This window comes from Mesoplodon mirus (genome assembly GCF_964341445.2).
Source record: "Mesoplodon mirus genome assembly, chromosome: 8".
Taxonomy (NCBI): domain Eukaryota; kingdom Metazoa; phylum Chordata; class Mammalia; order Artiodactyla; family Ziphiidae; genus Mesoplodon; species Mesoplodon mirus.
The window spans coordinates 46780805-46800238 of record NC_138984.1 but is presented as its reverse complement, the minus strand read 5'-3'; the positions used below and the strand labels follow the sequence as shown (position 1 = coordinate 46800238).

The following is a 19434-nucleotide window of genomic DNA, read 5'->3' as shown; positions in this document are numbered from 1 at the left end:
TGTGGACTTTTTATGATTTTAGGCAGGCTCTCTGCTAATGGGTGGCATTGTGTTCCTGTCTTGCTAGTTGTTTGGCATACGGTGTCCAGCACTGTAGCTTGCTGGTCGTTGAGTGAAGCTGGATGCTGGTGTTGAGATGGAAATCTCTGGAAGATTTTCGCCATTTGATATTATGTGGAGCTGGGAGGTCTCTTGTGGACCAGTGTCCTGAAGTTGGCTCTCCCACCTCAGAGGCACAGCACTGACTCCTGGCTCCTCAATTTGGGATGATTTGTTGTCTATTCATGTATTCCACAGATGCAGGGTACATCAAGTTGATTGTGGAGCTTTAATCCGCTGCTTCTGAGGCTGCTGGGAGAGGTTTCCCTTTCTCTTCTTTGTTCTCATAGCTCCTGGGTCTCAGCTTTGGATTTGGCCCCGCCTCTGCGTGTAGGTCGCCGGAGGGCGTCTGTTCTTCGCTCAGACAGGACAGGGTTAAAGGAGCAGCCTCTTCGGGGACTCTGGCTCACTCAGGCCAGGAGGGAGGGAGGGGCACGGAGTGCGGGGCGAGCCTGCAGCGGCAGAGGCCGGCGTGACGTTGCACCAGCCCGAGGTGCACTGTGCGTTCTCCCAGGGAAGCCATCCCTGGATCCCGGGACCCCAGCAGTGACGGGCTGCACAGGCTCCCCGGAAGGGGGGTGTGGACAGTGACCTGCGCTCGCACACAGGCCTCGTGGCGGCGGCAGCAGCCCCAGTGTCCCACACCTGTCTCTGGGGTCCGCGCTTTTAGCCGCGGCTCCTTTAAGCGGGCGCTCTTAATCCCCTCTCCTCGCGCACCAGGAAACAAAGAGGGAAGAAAAAGTCTCTTGCCTCTTCGTCAGGTCCAGACTTTTTTCCGGACACCCTCCTGGCTAGCTGTGGCGCATTAGCCCCTTCAGGCTGTGTTCACGCAGCCAACACCAGTCCTCTCGCTGCGCTCCGACTGAAGCCCGAGCCTCAGCTCCCAGCACCGCCCACGCCGGTGCCGGTCGGCACGGATCCTCTGTGCGGGAATCTCTCCGCTTCGCCCTACCCAGGTACATGGGGAGTTTCTTGCCTTTTGGGTGGTCTGAGGTCTTCTGCTATCGTTCAGTTGGTGTTCTGTAGGAGTTGTTCCACGTGTAGCTGTATTTCTGGTGTATCTGTAGGGAGGAAGGTGATCTCCGCGTCTTACTCTTCCACCATCTTCCCCAGAAGTCTCAACCTTAAATGTTTTTATACACAAACTCAAAGGCCAACCTGTTGCTAGTGTGTCATAGTAGCATGTAATCTAAATCGCCAATAACTATGCATTTCACTTTAATATCTCTCAGCCCCTATTGTATTATCTAGAGTCTATGTTGTTCAGTAATAACTAGAGTGTTATTTTACTATTTACCTTCCCTCATGAGCTTCTTAGTCTTATCCTTTTCTGAAATTCCTTCAGTCATTGGCTTCACTCTCATGACTTTAAGTTTTCTCAACAGCTGTGATTAAATATTAACTTAAAATAATGAAAAGGGTGGTGGTTCCTGCATAGATGTAACTTTAGGAATGCAGATTTAATAGGTCCCTACTTGAAATTACATTTATTACATAGCTTTCTTGCCTTCAATAAATTTTTTTGTTTCCCTCATATTTTGGAATGTGAAGTTAAGTAGAATTCACTGAGTGGTTTTCAAGTCAAAGTGAGAACCTTTTAAAACAGAGCTCCTAACACAGTATGGCATTGTCTCTAATCTTTCTTAAATTGTTTTCCACCACTATTCTTAATATGCATATAAGCTGTTCTTCCGATAAGGCTCTGTGAAAATAAGGCCTTACAGAGCAACTACTTATAAAAGAGAGAGTTTTCAGATTTTTCTGAGTAATAAGACACAGTGCGTGTCCTTAAAACATATCCTGTATGATTTCCAAGTGGAATCATGCTCTGTCATAATGACCATCCAATTTTCCATTGTATAAAAAGTTCACTGTGTAGCTATATCCTGAAGCAAATGTAAATTATATGTACCATTACCTAAAACTCTATGCTATCCTTTTCCCTTCAAAAATCAACAGCCCAAAAGTTTACATTTATAAGAAATATCTGAAACTTAATTCAGTAAATAGAATTTAAGCTGTGAAAGCTTCTTTCAAATCTTAAACACTGTCTTATGAGATGAACTCATGTAATCATTCACTTATACTTCATTAATTCTCCCCTAAGCCCATGGTACAGTACACAAAATTTTCAATAAAAACAATTTAATTTCCTTAATTATTTTATTATATTCTTCACTTGTACAATGTATATATTTTCAAACAGAACATTATATTTATAGATAGTGGTGTTCATCTTAAAGTTTTTAGCAATTTATTTTTATGTGGAAAATGGATGATCCTTACCTACGCTATCAGCATATGTGAAAGATTTGTGTGATTTTGAAATTGCTTCTGGAGGCCTTCATTTTTTTGAAATTGAACAATGGGCTTGCATAATTATACCCGTTGAAAAAAAGTCAATTTCCATTGAACTGACAGCACTTTATCTATGGGTATTCTCAGGTTGCTGGGTGGGAGAGACTGTTGACACGGAACCAACATGACAAGTCTGTGTTCTAGCAATTCATGTCACAGATTGCCTTTTCCAGAAGAGCCATTGTTAGAATTATTTTACCCCTGTAATGAAAAAGAGACTCAGTGTTTTGTTGTTAGATTATAATAGGAGCCAATGCCCCCTTCATGTTTTAAAGCGAAATGATGACATTTTCCCAAATCACATCATGTCAAGCTCAAGCGTATAGGTGCCTTGCTTTGTTTTGCATTACTGTCAAGCCCAATCATCCGGTCTGGGTAAATTCTGATATAGAATTTTGAAGGGCATTTAAGAAATTAGCATTCTAGTGAAAGACCACAAAACAAATTTTCAAATAAAAAGTTTTCGTGTGCCCAAAATCATTTTTTTAGACAATCTAGAATGTATTATTTGTTTCCAGCCTTACTGAAAAAAAAAAAAAACCTAATTCTATTTACAATAATTTGTTCTATTTCTTGTATTTTAAGTATGTGAGTCTTCAAATGGACAAAATATCTTCTGAACTCAGCAGTTTTTCGTGCAAATAAAACTGCTTTGAGCAAACTTTCCAAGCCTGCTGATGCTAGGGCAGGAGAGCACATCTCAGGAGACCACTCCTGGTCATTAGGCCAGGCCTTTCCATGAAGCAGGTCCAAGTTTTTTTCTTTTGATCATGACTGGTTTCCACATAAGACACTCACTACAGGTTCAGGTGCACATGAACTAGAACTAGAAGTTGAAACCTGACCTGGATTAAGATCTGTGTTTTCCTTCATTTCTACTGTAAAGTAGGGCTGTGGCATTCCAAGTGTTGTTTGTGTTCTGTAGTTCCTGTAGAATAATGGCCCTTTCATTCTTGGCAGTAAACAAGGAACCCAACAAGTGGCAATGTAATGGGCTGGAAGGTAAAGATATGATATGAATGGGTGCAGAAATCAACTCTTTTCAAGTTGGAAATGCATCTTCTGTTTCAGGATCAGAAGAAAAAATTGAATAATGAAGTGATTCGAGTATATGGATATATAAGTTTAACATTCTAATGAAGGAGTTTTGGGGTCAAAGGTAGTAAAGAAGAAGATGTGATAAAGACACTTAACAGAATTATTCCAAAGTTCATTTGGAAAAATAAACTTGAGAGAATAGTGATGAAAGTTTTGAAGGTGAAATAATTAAGGGGAACTTAACCAACAGATATTTTAAACAATTATAGGCTGAGGTAACTAATATTGTTTTATTGCAGGAATAACTGAAAGATAAATGGGAAAGGGCTGCTGCTAGACCACATGGTATCTGTGCAAATTAGAGAAACCCTGACCACTCTTCTAAGGAAGTTCTGCAGGTACTTGGCTAGAAGCTGAGGATGCCTTTGTAGTTAGAAAAGACACCCCTTTCTCAGACTCATGGATAAGCTTCACTGGCATGGCTGGAATGGGGGCCTGGTTGGATTTCAGTCTGCATTATGCCTTTTTTGGGGGGAGTCCTACTGCATTGTGTATACTGTTTCATCACACTTGGAAGTTCATAAACAGACCCTATATCTAAATTAATATATGATAAAGATTACTTCCAAGATCACTGGGGAAAGAATGGATCATTCAGTAAATGGTGTTGGACACTTAGGTAATTATCCTGAAAAAAGAAAAAAAGGACAAAAGCCTTACCTTAGATTTCATCAAACTAAATTGGAAAGTAAAAGCAAAAAGTAAAACTACAAAATGCTAGAAGAAAATATAGGTGATTAGTTAGAGTAGAATGTCTTTATAAGCATTACCAAAGAACCCAGAAATCATAAAAGACTACACAGAAAGAAATTCTATGCAGTCCAAAGAAGAAAAAAACCCCACAATAATCTAAATATTTTAAATTAATTTTAAAGAAACAAATACTTCAGTTTTTTTCCAGAGATTATTACATTTGTTAAAGAACCCTTAAAGATGAGTAAGGAAAATAAAAATATACAAATCCATAGGGATAAAAGAAAAATAGGCAAAATATATACATAAATAGCCAATTCATAAAAGAAAACATAAATGCCTCCTAACTGTATGAAAATATGTTCAACTTTATTAACAGTGAATGTAATAAAAATTAAAACAAAGATTGAGCTGAATTTTCACTTAGATTATTTGAAAACTTAGATTGTCCAGATAAAAAAGTAACCACCAAGATGACATAGTTTACACAATAGCACTTACATACATTAAAAATACATATAAAAATAAATATTTAGAATTATTTTTAATTCAAGAATACATATAAAAATGAGAAAAGGTACACATTAAATACATTAGAATGAGTATTTGTGTTGGGTAAGTGAATGGGAGAAAATGGGAATAAAAGTGCTTCATTAAATAACATTGAGAGGGCTTCCTTCGTGGTGCAGTGGTTGAGAATCTGCCTGCCAATGCAGGGGACATGGGTTTGAGCCCTGGTCTGGGAAGATCCCACATGCCACAGAGCAACTACGCCCGTGAGCCACAACTACTGAGCCTGCACGTCTGGAGCCTGTGCTCTGCAACAAGAGAGGCCACGATAGTGAGAGGCCCGCGCACCGCGATGAGGAGTGGCCCCCACTTGCCGCAACTAGAGAAAGCCTTCGCACAGAAACAAAGACCCAACACAGCCATAAATAAATAAATAAAATTAAAAAAAAATAATAACATTGAGAGGGGGACTTCCCTGGTGGCACAGTGGTTAAGAATCCACCTGCCAATTCAGGGGACATGGGTTTGAGACCTAGTCTGGGAAGATCCTACATGCCGCGGAGCAACTAATCCTGTGCACCACAGCTACTGAAGCTCACACACCCCGAGCCTGTGCTCCACAACAGGAGAAGCCACCACAATGAGAAGCCCGTGCACCGCAACCAAGAGTAGCCCCCGCTCGCCGCAACTAGAGAAAGCCCGCGCTCAGCAATGAAGATCCCACACAGCCATAAATAAATAAATAAATAAATAAATAAATAAATAAATAAATAAATAAATAATAACATTGAGAGGGACCTGTGGGAACTTACAGGATGATGATATGCCAAACATGGAGAAGCATGCTTCACACAGCCAATCCACACCTAACTTTCCTTACTAACTACATGGATAGCGTAAGTAATAAATAAAATACAAGCAATGCCTGTTGAAGACATGACACTACCCTATATATTGTTCATGGGAGTACGCATTTTTATAAAGTTTCCAGAATTAGTTTGGCAATATTAGGAGGGGCACGTGAGGTAAACTTTTGCATTAGTACCTGAATTGGGGAATTGCAGCAGCCCAGAAAGTGGCCAGGAAGCCCGAATGTGGTGAAAATGGTGTCTCAGTGGACGATCAGCCTCCTGTGATGACTTGGAACCTAAGCAAGACGCGGAGGAAATGGACTCAGAAGGCAGCCTGGACGGTGTGCTGGAGCCATAGGCAGGTGAGGAGGGCACAAGAAAGCTGTCGTCTTGAGTTGTTGGCCCCTGAGCAGAATGATGAAGATGTTCCTGAAGAGGAGTGGCCTGGCCATACAGGGGAGGGGCTGTGACAGACTTGAGAGATTGGCTTTAGACAAGGACACTGATTAAATAAGAAAACATAACAAGAATAATGGGAGTGGAAGCCATATTTTCATTGGAGGAGAATGGAGTTACAAAGATGGAAAGTGGAATTGGACTGGAATTGAAGGCAAGTGTATGAACTCATGGCTTTCAAAATGAAAGAAAGAGAAAGAGACAGAGAGGAGGAAAGAAAGAAGGAAGGAAAGAAGGAAGGAAGGAAGGAAGAAAAAAAGAAAAAGAAAGAAATATGTGCATGTATTCCTTTGCTTTGGCCATTGAGAAGACCTAAGTAAAGCAAAAACCTAATAACAATGACATCGCACCTGGAACTCATCTTCTAAATACCAGCCTTTGGTAAAAGGGACTGGCTTCTTTGGAGATATGGCTGATTCCAGGGCTGGGGTTGGGAAAATACAAGATGAGACTTGAATACCTTTTTGTGCTCCAAAGTGATAAAGTGCTCCTAAATGATGGAGACTTTGCAAAGAACACAGAAGTCAGCTTGAAATCTGAAGCAAATGGGAGATGATTTGAATGTCAAAATAAATCACGATAGAAACAGATAAGAATTTGAGTAAAGTAGCAAACCATATGTCTATACTAACATAAATAAATGAAAAATTAGAAGCTTGATGAGAAATGAAATACTTATATAGTTTAAAAGTTCCTCCCCAGAAAATACCTACCAATTACAAAGGAAAAGGGATTAACATTACAGAGAAGCCTGACAATACCATCATCTTAATCAAGTGAAGATTATCAGTAATGGGACAATTCAAAATTGGATGCAGCTTGATAGAATTTTAAAAAATATATAGTATTGAACTTCCATGGTTTACCAGCCAAAGATTCATAACCTGAATCTAACATGGTAAATTAAAGGACATTTTGCAGTATAACTATAGAGCAATTCTCAAAAGTATTAAGGCCATAATAATCAAAGAGACATAGCAACTAAATACTTGTATCGTGTGATCTCAAACTGAACCCTGTTTATATAAAGGAAATAATAGAGATAATTGAAAAAACTTGAATGGAACCTGAGAGGTAGATGTAGAAATGTATCAGTGTTAATGTCCTGATTTTTGATGGTTTACCTTCTTTATGGAGAGGTCTGTGTTTATAGGAAGTACACAAAATTGGGCAGGATGGGGTATAGTGTTGGTAGGTTATACTCAAATGGTTCAGAAAAAAAATAATTATTTGTACTCTACCTGCAACTTTTCTGTAACTTGAGATTTTTTTCAAAATAATAATGAAAGAAGTCTGTGCTCTAACCTTGAGAATCTACTGCTAGGTATTTGTTCTAATGAAATAATTGGCAAGGGACAGGCAAAATATGTACAGATGGTGTACAAAAGTATGTACACAGATGTCCTTAATTTCTTTGTTTATAATAGCATACAAATGGTCAATAAACACTGGTAAGGGAAAAACCCACAATATACTCGTATATTGTTAGGAAGTAGAAAGTATGTACAGTATACTTCCTTGTGAAAAAAGCAAAAGAAAAATGTAAGTGGCTGTATGTACTGGATAATGGCTTTTTCTCTACTCTTGATTTCTGTGCTAAAATATATTTTCTGGGTCTTTACTCTTTTGCCCTTGGAGAGGTGTTGTGACATATGTGATACATACATTTAGGAATAAACCTGGGAAGGATTATTGGGAATGCAGAGTTCAACTACACCCTTTCTCTCTTCCTCCCTCCCTCCCTGCCTCCCTCCCTCTCTCTCTCTCCCTCTCTCTCTCTCTATCCCTCCAAGGAATGTATCTCAGAAAACAGAATTCAACTCCTTTTTCAGACACTGGCTCCTCCTAGATAGGGAGCCTGGGAACTACAGTGACTGAGAATGTTATTTTGGTTGTTCATTTTTAGATTTACCAATTCAAACTAGGTCTCTGTCAATACTACAGGTAATACTTTAGCTTTCATTTTAAACTTTTGTTTTATTTCTCAATTTATTCTCAACCTAAGCATAGAGAAGAAATGTTATTTATTGGAGATTCTCTCAGAGACTTCAACAATACTTGGAGGGTATAGAGCGACTATTAGCAATGGGTACTCTTGATGGTGGGAACACAGGTGATATTTATTTCTTTTTTGTATTTTCCCTATTCTTTTTTTTTTTTTTTTTTTTTACAATGAGTATGTTTCATGTTCTTAATCAGGGGGACCAAAATAGACTGAAAGATAAAATGATGGAAGGTAGAAAGTAAAATGTCACACCTTTTAACTCTGGAACCCAGGTCCCCTTAGGAATTCAATGGACATTTGGCCATCGTCGCACATAACAAAAAGAAATATGCCCCTTTTCAAGTCACATGACTGAGAGTTTGAATTCCATTTTGGTTTTTATTTCCTTTTAAAAAAATTGTTAGATACTTTAACGGATGGGTTTGCAGGAATATTGAGCTAAACAACCAATATGATAGCATGTTGTTATATATTTTTGTAATAATCAACAATAAAATGTTATTCTCAACATAAATAATAGGTAGTTGTCCATCTTAGTCAAGGTTCTTTTAGTTCAAGTAAGAGAAACTTGAAACTGGCCTGAGCCAGAAAATTAATTTAAAAATATTAGGAGGCTGCTGAGTCTCTATCAGAGTCCATATGTTCCTATGATGAATGTGAAGACTTTTCAAATGGAAATCTGAGTATTTGCTGTTGGTAGCAAATTAGACATAGTCTAATGGTAATGCCCTGCCAGAGCCTCTGCAGGCTTTCTCCTTGGCATCTCCCTTCTTCAATTCCTGGGTCATGCTAGATATCTGATTTTAAATCTTGTTCTATTTAATTTTAGTGTTTTTAAAAACTCCGTTCTGACATCTTTGAGATTTTTATACCTCTAAGCCATTTCATAAAGCAGTTCATTTCAAAAGTCAGGTTATAAAAATTATAGAGCAATAGCAAGTTTAGAGATTTTAAATGTTGGGAAGAAATATAAAAATTAGTAAGCTTTAGCCCTCTGTGTAATGATTAGAAAAAGACAGTTATGGGGATTCATGCATCCCCATTCATCCATCCATGATGGATATACTTTATAGTTATAATTTCTTCTCTTTTTGGCAACTTCCAAGTCTCATGGAAAGGGAGCATAGAACTCTAAAGAGAAGTCTATGAAATGCCTTCAAGAAATTATTTTACTGGCTAATTCAGGGGGAGGCTGGTGTAGTAGAGAACCCCTACTCATAGGAAGATATAGGGTCTTATCTCTGAGAACTTGGGAATTGTATAAAAGTCCAAGCAACTTTCAACATTGAGTAAGGTGAGAAAAGGTTTAGAAAAACTTCTCCTTAAAGATATCAGAGGCAAATGAATAAGAAATAAGTACATGTTTTGAGATTTTCCATTAATTTAAACAATGGAGCTTGTAATGTTTGATTTCTGCAGCCTCATTTATTCTTATGACCTGCTTATTCAAGTGGAGCTGCAGCGTATTGAAGACTAAACTAGTGTTTCTCAAAGTGAGGTCCACAGATCCTAGTGATTTGTTGGTTTATCCTTGGGAGCCTAGAGTTCTCTATTCAAAGTTTTAAATACTGTGTTAAAAGAACAAACCCATATATTTATAATTATATAATGTAAGCATGGGTTTGGTCATCTGGTCAACCTCCTTATTCCTAAGTACTATGGGCTATCATTTGATTTATTTTTATAATCATTTGAATATTAAGTGATCACCTAAATGGCATCATTTATTTTTTAGTGGTTGTTTGAAAATTAATCATTTAAAGGTTATTTACAGAAGAAGCAACTAGCATTGTCCTATGATTAATGTTTTCAATGTAAGTATTTTACTGTGTGCTTGCCTGTTATGATAAAGTGGAAACATAGTTAAAAGAGGATTCTGTCCACATATGAAGAGACTTTAGCACCTCCTAACAATGAGATTTGGGGAAAGTCAATTAAGATTCTTGGACTTCAGTTGCCTTATATTTAAAGTAAGGGAGTTCGGCTAGAGCTGGGTAATCCCTAAACTTAGTCTTCATTGCAAAAATTGTGATGTTGTATCTTTTTAAATGGAAAAAGCATTAGGGAGAAGAAAACTGATTCAGTTAACAAGGTCTTTGGGGGAAATTTTTAGTACCATCCTCTAGTTACAGTCAAATGTAGTGGGATGTAAGAACCAAATAGTTATTGAGTACCTGTGCTTGACACTACTCTAGTCTAATTCCTGTAAATGTGACTGTGACTCTGTGAGCTCTATTATACAATTCCTTTTGGCAGCTGTAATTGCATCTAGCGTCCCAGGGCACAGAATGAGTAAGTATGGAGTCTGGAAAGGAATATGACTAGTATGATTCTAAGCCCTGGATTCCACCGTAACATACTATATTTGTTAGCCTTGCAAAAATGCTTCTTTTCTTTTCTCCATCTATTTTCAGGTTCAAATGAAAAACTTAGTGAACTAAATTCTGAGCAGCATCTCAAAAGATTTTAGTAAATGTCCTCTCATCCTCAAAGAATCGCTTAATCGAGGATATTCCTCCTTCTTGTCCTTCTTCCCACACAGAAGTTTACCGTGTCAGTGAGGATGGTTTGTTGTGTTTTCCCTCGAACCCCACGTAGATGTCCTGAATTCTGAGGTTAATATCTGAATGGAGCAAATGAGCATGATCTGGTGGTGGAGGCAGTTTTCTGTTTCCTTTCCTTTCCTTTTTTTTTTTTTTCTTGTAAGGCATAACAAAGTGCAGAGATTCAGTCAGTTTTTAAAAAACTGAGGAAAAATAAATTAAAAAAAGTGTAGAGGTGCGGCCAGAGCCACAGCAAAAACGGTGTCAATGCTTTCTTGATAAAGGCTGTAAAGAAGGTATGTGCTACTCGTGTGTGTGCTTCCTTGGACACTTTTTTTTTTTTCTTGTTAAGCAGCAGAAGTGTTTTGAAATTGTGTGCGAAAACACAGAGAGACAAGGGAAGGCGAAGAGTCCCGATTCTGTGCTTCAGGGAGGAGGTTCAAAAGGAAACGCGGCGGGGGACGAGGAGTGGGGGTGGGGAGAACTGTGTTTTGGCTCCCGTGCCGGCTAAGAACCGGGTAAGGTAAGGCCTCGTCTTCGCCGGTCGAGTTTCTCTCACATTCCACTCTCGCCCTGGGTCCTGCGTGCGGACGCCATATAGCCCAGCGGGCCCATAGGAAACGAGCATCGGAGACCGAAGACAGTCAGCGAGCTGGAACCCAGGCGTCCCGTTTGGAAGTGTCCAAGGAGGTCGCCCCAAGTGCGCCAGCCGAGTCTTGGGAGAGTTTCCTTCTGGCCGAGAGGGGGAGCCCCGCGTTCCCAGCCGGGAGCGACCCGGAGTCCCGAGCCTCGAGCCCCAGCCGCCAGCTAGCGCCAGTTTTGGCTTCAGCCGATTAGGAAGAGGAGGGAGGGGACAGGAGCCGGAGGGTCCCGAGTCCAGCTCGCTGTTGACGTAGAGAAACTTTCCCTCCCGGCCACGGAAACGGCGCCCCGGCTGCGCCAGAGCGGAGGTCGCCAGGCTCCGAGGACGCGGCGGCTCTCCCTGTCCCTGCCCGGAGCCTGACCCGACTGCATCAGTCAGTAAGGTACGGAGAGACCGCGGTGTATCTGGGGGCGTCCCTGGCTGCAAGCCCCGCGTCCCGCCGGGTAGCGTGCAGCCTCTTTTAAACTGACGTCCTGAGAGGCGGCGGGCGGTGGTCAGCCCGGCCGGGTGCCGGGGAAGGAGGGCGCGGGGCTGCTCGCCGCCACTACGGCCGCTGGGCAGGTTGCAAAAATTAAGACCCTGAAAGGCTCAGGAAGTCGTCCAGCAAGGAAGGAGGCTGAGACCTGTTGACTACTGCCGCGGCAGTGCCGCAGGGATGACGAGGAGCCTCCCGAGGTCGGGGACGCGTTGGTCTCCGGACTCCTGGAGCCCTTTGTGGTAACTTTGGTCCGGGGGGGCCGGGGCCGGTGGGGCGCGGGTGGGTCAGGACGGCTGAGGGTGTGCGGACCAGACGGGACTGAGCAGGCAAGTCATCTCCGGGTCACAGCGAGGCTACCCAGGAGCGAAACTTCTTCCAGCGCCACCTCCCTTTTGTTGGCTCCGGGAGAGAGTGTGGGCATGGGGGGCGGGGAGGCGCGAAGCTCCGAGGCCGGGCCGTGGATTCTTTAAAACCCAGGGTTGGGAGGGCCCAAACTCACGGGCGGCGCCCACATGGTTACCCTGTGGCTGGGTGGGTCGAGTAGTTCCTTCAGGCGGGCGCTACCTTAGAGAGGCGCACGGCGCTGCGGGGTGCTGAGACCCCGGGCTCTCGGTCCCGCCGCCGAGCTCGCTCGCCCGGGTCCACCACCCCGGGGGGCTGATTCACTGCACGGATCAGAGCCCAGCGCGACGGGTTCTTCCCTGTGGCTCCTGGGGCCGCCGCTCAGAGCTCCCTGTGTGCGGGAGGGAACTCGGGGCAGGCTGGTTTTCTTGGAATGTGTTTACGATGTTGAATGGAACTTGAACAGGAAGCTGGGCGCTGCAGTTGGAACTAGCTTGCCAGGGTAGAGTAAGGAAGACGTAGCTGGTGTTGGGCTTGGCGTGCGCACATAGTACCTGGGGCAAACCCCGAATAAGTGCGGGTGTCGGTCAGGGTATCCCTTCCTGGGTGCTAGCAGTTTTCCCGACTGAGCTCGCCTTATTTCCACCGGCAATCAGACATTTACATGCACTATTTCAGTCTGCAAGTTTGACAAAGTATAATGCAATTAGGAAGAATTTAATAAGTTTATTTTGGGACCTGCTTTTTTTTTTTTTTTTTTAATCTTGCATCAGCACTTGAGAATAAAAGTTTTTGGAGTGTTCGAGTCGTGACTCCCCTTGTTAATGTCTAGGACTACAAGGAGACCCGGACACTGATGATTTTGTGTCTTTGATGCCAAGTGGGTGATAAGGTGGTAAAGGAGGGCAGTAATGAGACAGAGTGAATGTGAGGAGGTAGGAAACTCTGAAAGGAGTTGGGCATTTTTCATATTTGCAAATCGCCCCTTTTTCTGCCAGTCTTTCCCTCCTTCCCCCCACATAAGCAAGTAACCTTGCTAGAAAACCCACCAATTGGGAGAGTGCAGTTGCTGGCGACTACAAGCCTTGCTGGAAACAGCAGACAGACTAAGGTACTGCCCCATTGCATAATTAAAAGGTCTCCTTGAGCTGTCCAGGACTGTTTTCCAAGTTTTTACCACTAACAAGGAAAGAAGAGAGGAACCTGGCCGGCAGCCAAACTAGACTGAGCTCAGTAGCCAGGCATGAAAGGGACTGGGGAAGTTGCTGGGGATAATTGGAAAGGAGCTGTTGGTTGTACTTGGGTTTAAACAAGGGGTTTCTTTTGCAGTGAGAATTTTTAGGTGACTAAGATCAGTATTCTTGGCAAAAAAATAAGCTAAGCATAGAGTGCAGTGGGATGTGACAGAGGAGAGTGAAAGAAGCGGTCTAGGAGGGATGTCTGACCCTTCCCCATCAGTGTTGCAGTGGAATAACTGGGGGCCTGGTGCTTTTGTGCGATCATACTTTGCAAATACCCACACTTTGTTGCTATTTGTCTCCTCAACTTGGACTAGGCTTGCTGCAACTTCAAGCCCTTGACCTTGACCTTCTTTGTTTTCACAGCCAGTAAGAACTGAAGACTTGGGTTTTGAGCAGGTGATTTTCCACCTAAATCGAATAATTCAATTAGGTATTCTCAAATGGCACAAAACTGGGTCATGAAATTAAAGTGGAAAATGTGTCCAAATGTCCTTGTGTTTGTCAAAAGTGATCCCGATAATAGAACTTGCTCTTTCACCTGAAGGAGTAGAAGTTGGTGTGATCTCAGTATTTCACACATTGGCCCAATACGTTAAGGCCCTGCTGCTTCCAAGTTCTGGACTAGCCAGGAACTGAGAGTCTCATCTGCAATTAGGACCCTTCTTTTATGTGTTAAAATTGTTCATGTTTCCTCTATTTTTTTTTTTTTTCAGGAAGGTTGGTCTACTGTTGTGGGTTTGGGGGTTGAATAGTAAAAAACGCTAATATGGTATTTCCTCTGGATTGATGAGTTTGGGATTGTGAATATCAGCCTATTCTCTGAGATTGACTTTATGAATCACCCTTGGCAATGTGTTTTCCCTGTCTATGATTTCAGTTTTTCCACTTGCAAAATAAATAAATTTCCTTTGCATAATTGCAAGCTTACAGTGAGCTTTAAAGAGATGAAATTATGTTAATAGGTTTTCAGATATAAAGGTCATAGGGCTTCTGTCTCGGTTGATTCAATTGAGATTTGTAGGGGTAAATTGGAATATTTATACCTAAAATACACATGTAATAGTGACATACCTATTTAGTTTATAAAAATTACTACTGTGCATTTTAATCATAGCTTTAGTTTAATCATAAATTTTATTTTTTTGAAAATATTGGGTGAGATTTTCTTATGACTAAAGCTGAGTCATTCTCTCAAACAGAAAAGAACAATCAGCAAATTCATTGACTTTTTAATTTTGGTTTATATTTATACTCAAGGACAAGTTATTTTTTTAAGACCAGCTCAGTTTTCCCTTTATGAGAAGTTACCAAATATATTTGCAGAATTTGGCTCCCTTCTCGGAAATAACACTTGAGAGACTGAAATACATTTATGATGTACAAACAAACTTTCTTTTCCCAATGGCCACAACAGTTTCCTTAAAAGTTTAGAGGGTAGATTTAGGAGCCATTCATTAATTGATTCAACCAATATTTGTTGCATACTTTTTATGTCTGAGGAAACATCAAGCTTGGATTTAAATCCCAGCCCTGAACTTTTCAGCACTGTGATTTGTGCAGGTTATTTTACTTCCTAACTGTTTTACCAACATATAATTTATTATCTATATTGCTATCCGTAATGTATGAACTTTTTAACTATCGATACATGCATGATAATTGTGAAATATTTAATTTTTAGTTTGACATATCAATTAGTAAAATAAACTACCTATTTTTATAGTTCAATGTACTGTATCATACTCTTGGATGTGTAACTTAACTATTTTTCAGGTGAAGAGGTTAGTGTATTAGAGAAAGAATACAGAATAAATATGGATAAATTAAAGGATAAGATCTTTTGGTAAGATACTTAATCATAACTTTTATTTTTAGACTTTACCTTATCATTAATAGTGAATCTATAAAAAGTGGGAGTATAAGGAAGATTGCAGTTGAGTTTATGGTCATCTTAACACGACAGGCACTTTTTTTGAATAATCAAAGAACGAGTGAATGTTCAAGGATGTAATAGGGTAATTTTAATATAAAATAACCAGTTTTGCTTTTGATTTTAAACAACATTTTTAAAATCTTACTCTCCTTGCTGAATATTAGATAATTTAAATTTAAATTTTACTTAGCAGAGTACTTTGTGGTTCATTCTGAAAAACTGTGATTTGTTTTGTAAAACCTCTAAAGAACAAAAAAAGTTATTTTATTCGGTTATAATAATGGATTCAAAAGTAGTTACAGGACCCAGCTGCATGACTGCCATAAGCCCTGGTCCCTAAACGTGTTAGAGGCTGGTGGATCTAATAGTGTTTGTCTTAATGCATTTAGAGATCAGGAAAGTTAAACTTGTTCCTATGGGAGCTTAAATATATTCAAATTGAAGAGGAAAAATAGTATAAACTTTGAGCAGAGAAATTGCTTTGCTTCCAGGGAGGATATGAAATTGAAATCAGCCCTTTATTTTTAAAGACAATCGCTAAAAGTCACTGTTGCAGAGTTAGGCTTAGAAAACAGTTCTTATACTCTTTTTAGGCTCTGTTATTTGCTAGTTTTGTATTTGTTTTATGCTAAGAAAATGTTTTCAGCCACTCTAATGATACTTATAGTGCATGATTATTTTTCATCAGAAAACAGTTAATTGACTCAAATACTGAGCAGGAGAATAAGAACAAATTTTCTGTTTACCACTGAAATGGTATAATTATAGTAAATTTGGAATTAGTTTCATCATTCAATATTGTATACTTAAGGATAGTTTGGGAAAGACTGCTTTAATTTGCTCACATAATATGAATAAGTGAGATAATTTATGTAACAATTGTGATTGCAAAGATTAATATGACTTTTTTTTTTTTGAACACGTTGGGTCTTCGTTGCTGTGCGCGGGCTTTCTCTAGTTTCAGCAAGCGGGGGCTACTCTTCGTTGCGGTGCATGAGCTTCTCATTGAAGTGGCTTCTCGTTGCAGAGCACAGGCTCTAGGCGCGCAGCCTTCAGTAGTTGTGGCACGAGGGCTCAGTAGTTGTGGCTCACGGACTCTAGAGCGCAGGCTCAGTAGTTGTGGCGCATGGGCTTAGTTGCTCCGCGGCATGTGGGATCTTCTTGGACCAGGGATCGAACCCATGTCCCCTGCAGTGGCAGGTGGATTCTTAACCACTGCGCCACCAGGGAAGTCCCAAAATGACTTTTTAAAAGAGTTTTAAATAACACTGTATATATTTTTCAGGGTGCACCTACTAGACAATATCTAGATAGTAATAACCATCTTTATTTCATGTTTGTTTCTTGCTATTAGCATTATATAAATATGCCTACATATAATCTTCATCACATGCCTTCTGAAGAGGAGATTCAGAATATATGTTAGAAACTTCCAAGCCTTGGATAAATAATCCCTCTCCCATATATATGTTTATATGTATATGTATATATATGTACAGAGAATTATGACATATGTATTATTTGATGTTTCTCTATTTGTGCTAGGTATGTTTTTCGTAAGAAAAAACAACTTCAATTAATTGATATTTTTGAGCTAATTTTAACCATTAGTTTAAAATCTTTTCCAGATAACTCTTGCTAGAGATTCTTGACTTTTTTTTTTCCAAATTTTAAAGGAGTTTTCATGCTTTTATTTATACCTGTAAAGGATGAGAAAAATAATGGAAAAGATCTGGTTTCATCATTCTTGGTTAATGGCTGTGATGGTGACATGATCATGGAAGCCTTTTCTACCTTTCTTAAGTAGAACACAGGCAAATGTGCAGTTAACTACTGTCAGAAGGTAAATTCACTGCTTGGAAGGTGGCTACTACTGCTAAGTTTATAAGGTTCTGTGAAGTGAGAATTGTGTGTAAATGTAGTGTTTTCCTGGTGTTGTATAGCTTTTTCTTATGATTATCAGATGTTACAGTTGCTCTGTTCCCTGATGCTTCAACCACAAGTCCTCCAAGAATTTCAGGGAACATAAACTTTGACAGAGCTGTTAACCAGGAGCAGATTGAATGATTTGGGCTCAGTCTTTAATCCCCTCTCTTGTAGAAGTGATGATAGCCATTCAAATGAGCAAAACACAGCTAGTTGAGAGGATTGGTAGAAGGAAATACAGAGCACAAGTAACCTACTAAAGGAATCATTAAGGGTTGGATGTATACTCTTTTAAAACAGTTATGTAATATTTCATCAAATGATAACTAAGCTCTACTTCTCACTTAGTTTGTAATAGTGATTTTAGACAGCATTTTGGCTAAAAAGCAAACAGAACCATCTGTGCTGTGGCAGAAATCTCCAGTTTGGAGTAACTCACAGTTGATATAAGAGAATGAACTTGATTTTAGCTTTTTGTTTTCTCTTATAGCTGTTTACAACCATCAAGAGTGCCAGTAAAATTTTAACAGCAAATAGGTTAATTTACCCAGATTTCCACTTGGGTGAGTTAAAACATAGCTTGGTAAGTACTGATAGGAGTTTTACTTAAGAAGACAGAGTACTTTGTAAAGTGTTTTTAAAGGTCAACGTGCATGTTATTCTCATAATCTATTTAATCTTTGTCTGCCTTTGAAGAACTCCATAAAAAATATGGAACTTTGGCTGATGGTAAAACTTTCCTACTACCTCCTTGAGGATGTGCACTATTATAATCGTAAAAATGTACTTAAATATCGATTGTTGCTGGTAGTACACATAAATATAGAGAAATTTGGCTTATTGTAAAGAACAATTGTATAACTGAGTTAATTCCAAAGCAATTTATCTCTATGCTGCCTATAGTAATAGAGTATAATTAGTAAGAAGCTACTTATGCAGTGTAGTTTAGCAAAATACAGTTTGAGAGAATTGTTAAAGAGAAATATTTGAGTCAATGAATTGTATTTGAAATTATCTAAATGCCATCTGAAATGGCAAAATTCTATTGAAATTTCAGTTCTATAAAGTAACAATGCTTTATAATAAGAATAGGCATTGTTTTGAAATTTTGTGAATTATTATTTCTGTTTTATATCATTGTGACTCTGGATGTCTAGGAGAAAAGCCTTTAAAATTCTTTATGGCAAACAAGTAAGATTTATTATATTGCCAACATTGTGTTTAATTCTTTTTAAAGGAAGAACTGCTACTAAATTTATAACATGAATTTATCATAGGCTTAATTGCTTAAATTAGGTAGACTAGGAAATTTATGACTAATTTGGAAAAATGAAATTTCCTAGAGTAGTGCAGATGAGGCTTTAAAAAACAATGTTATAATAAATCTTTCTTTGGGACTTTCTTATTCGATGAGATATACAGACTTTCTCTTAAGTCTTCATAAAAATTTGCAATCTTCCCCCACCGCCCGTCTCATTCTGCAAAATGTAAATAGGTTTAAAGTATGAGTTGACAAATAAGGGATTTTTATATTATCCAATGGAATTTAATAAATATTTATTGAACACTTTTTTTTTTTTTTGGCAGTGACAGAGACCTATCTCCAATTAACTTAAATAGACTTAAATAGAACTTATTTCCGTATAATTCTGTGCTACAGTGGAGAGAATATTGAAGGAGTAGGGGAAGAGGTTATTCATCAGCACGAGGGGAAGCAGTGTCTAGAAAGAAAGTGTGGAGGTGATTCCTAGGCAAAGGATGAAGATGAGTTAGCAAGCAATGGAGAGCAGTCCGAGACAGTGAGTGGTAAAGGCAAAGAGGCATGGAACCCTGTGAATGGTTTAACAGAGCAAACTGAATTTCGGAACTTTGGAGATGTTTCTCCTTTCTGTCTTCATGTTGATGACCATAATCATTAGTAATTGCATATGGGAGTTTAAGAACTTTAACTGGATTAATTATTTTTAAAAACTGCTATCTTCTTTTTATTTCTTTTTTAAATTTCTCCAGGTCTAACTAACATGTAATTGGAGTCACAAGGAGTTGAGTGTGCACTCCATTTCACATTCGTGGTGGTGGTGGGGGGTGTCCATGAACTTGGATATAAAACAATAACATTATTACTCTTGAACACCTCACTTAAATTTAGTATGTTTTTCAGTTTTGAAGGCAGGGAAACACACAAACGATCTTAAGTACCCATAACTTTCTAGAAGTTGCACATATTTATTGTCATGTCTCATTACTCTGCACATATT

The 19434-nt window shown here is 39.5% G+C and overlaps 1 protein-coding gene across 7 annotated transcripts in view; it reads left to right on the top strand.

The window, feature by feature from the left end:
- Positions 1–11076: 11076 nt before the first annotated feature.
- The window catches only part of GULP1 (GULP PTB domain containing engulfment adaptor 1), a 274219-nt gene continuing 265861 nt past the window's right edge, over positions 11077–19434 (top strand). For 2 of the 7 annotated variants that reach the window (XM_082630033.1, XM_082630031.1), the window contains exon 1: positions 11077–11638. The gene's annotated coding sequence lies outside the window, so the exon portion shown is untranslated. Of the gene's footprint in view, positions 11639–11743; positions 11974–19434 lie in introns of those variants that run through there. The other 5 variants (XM_082630030.1, XM_082630034.1, XM_082630035.1 and 2 more) reach the window with 5 other exon arrangements.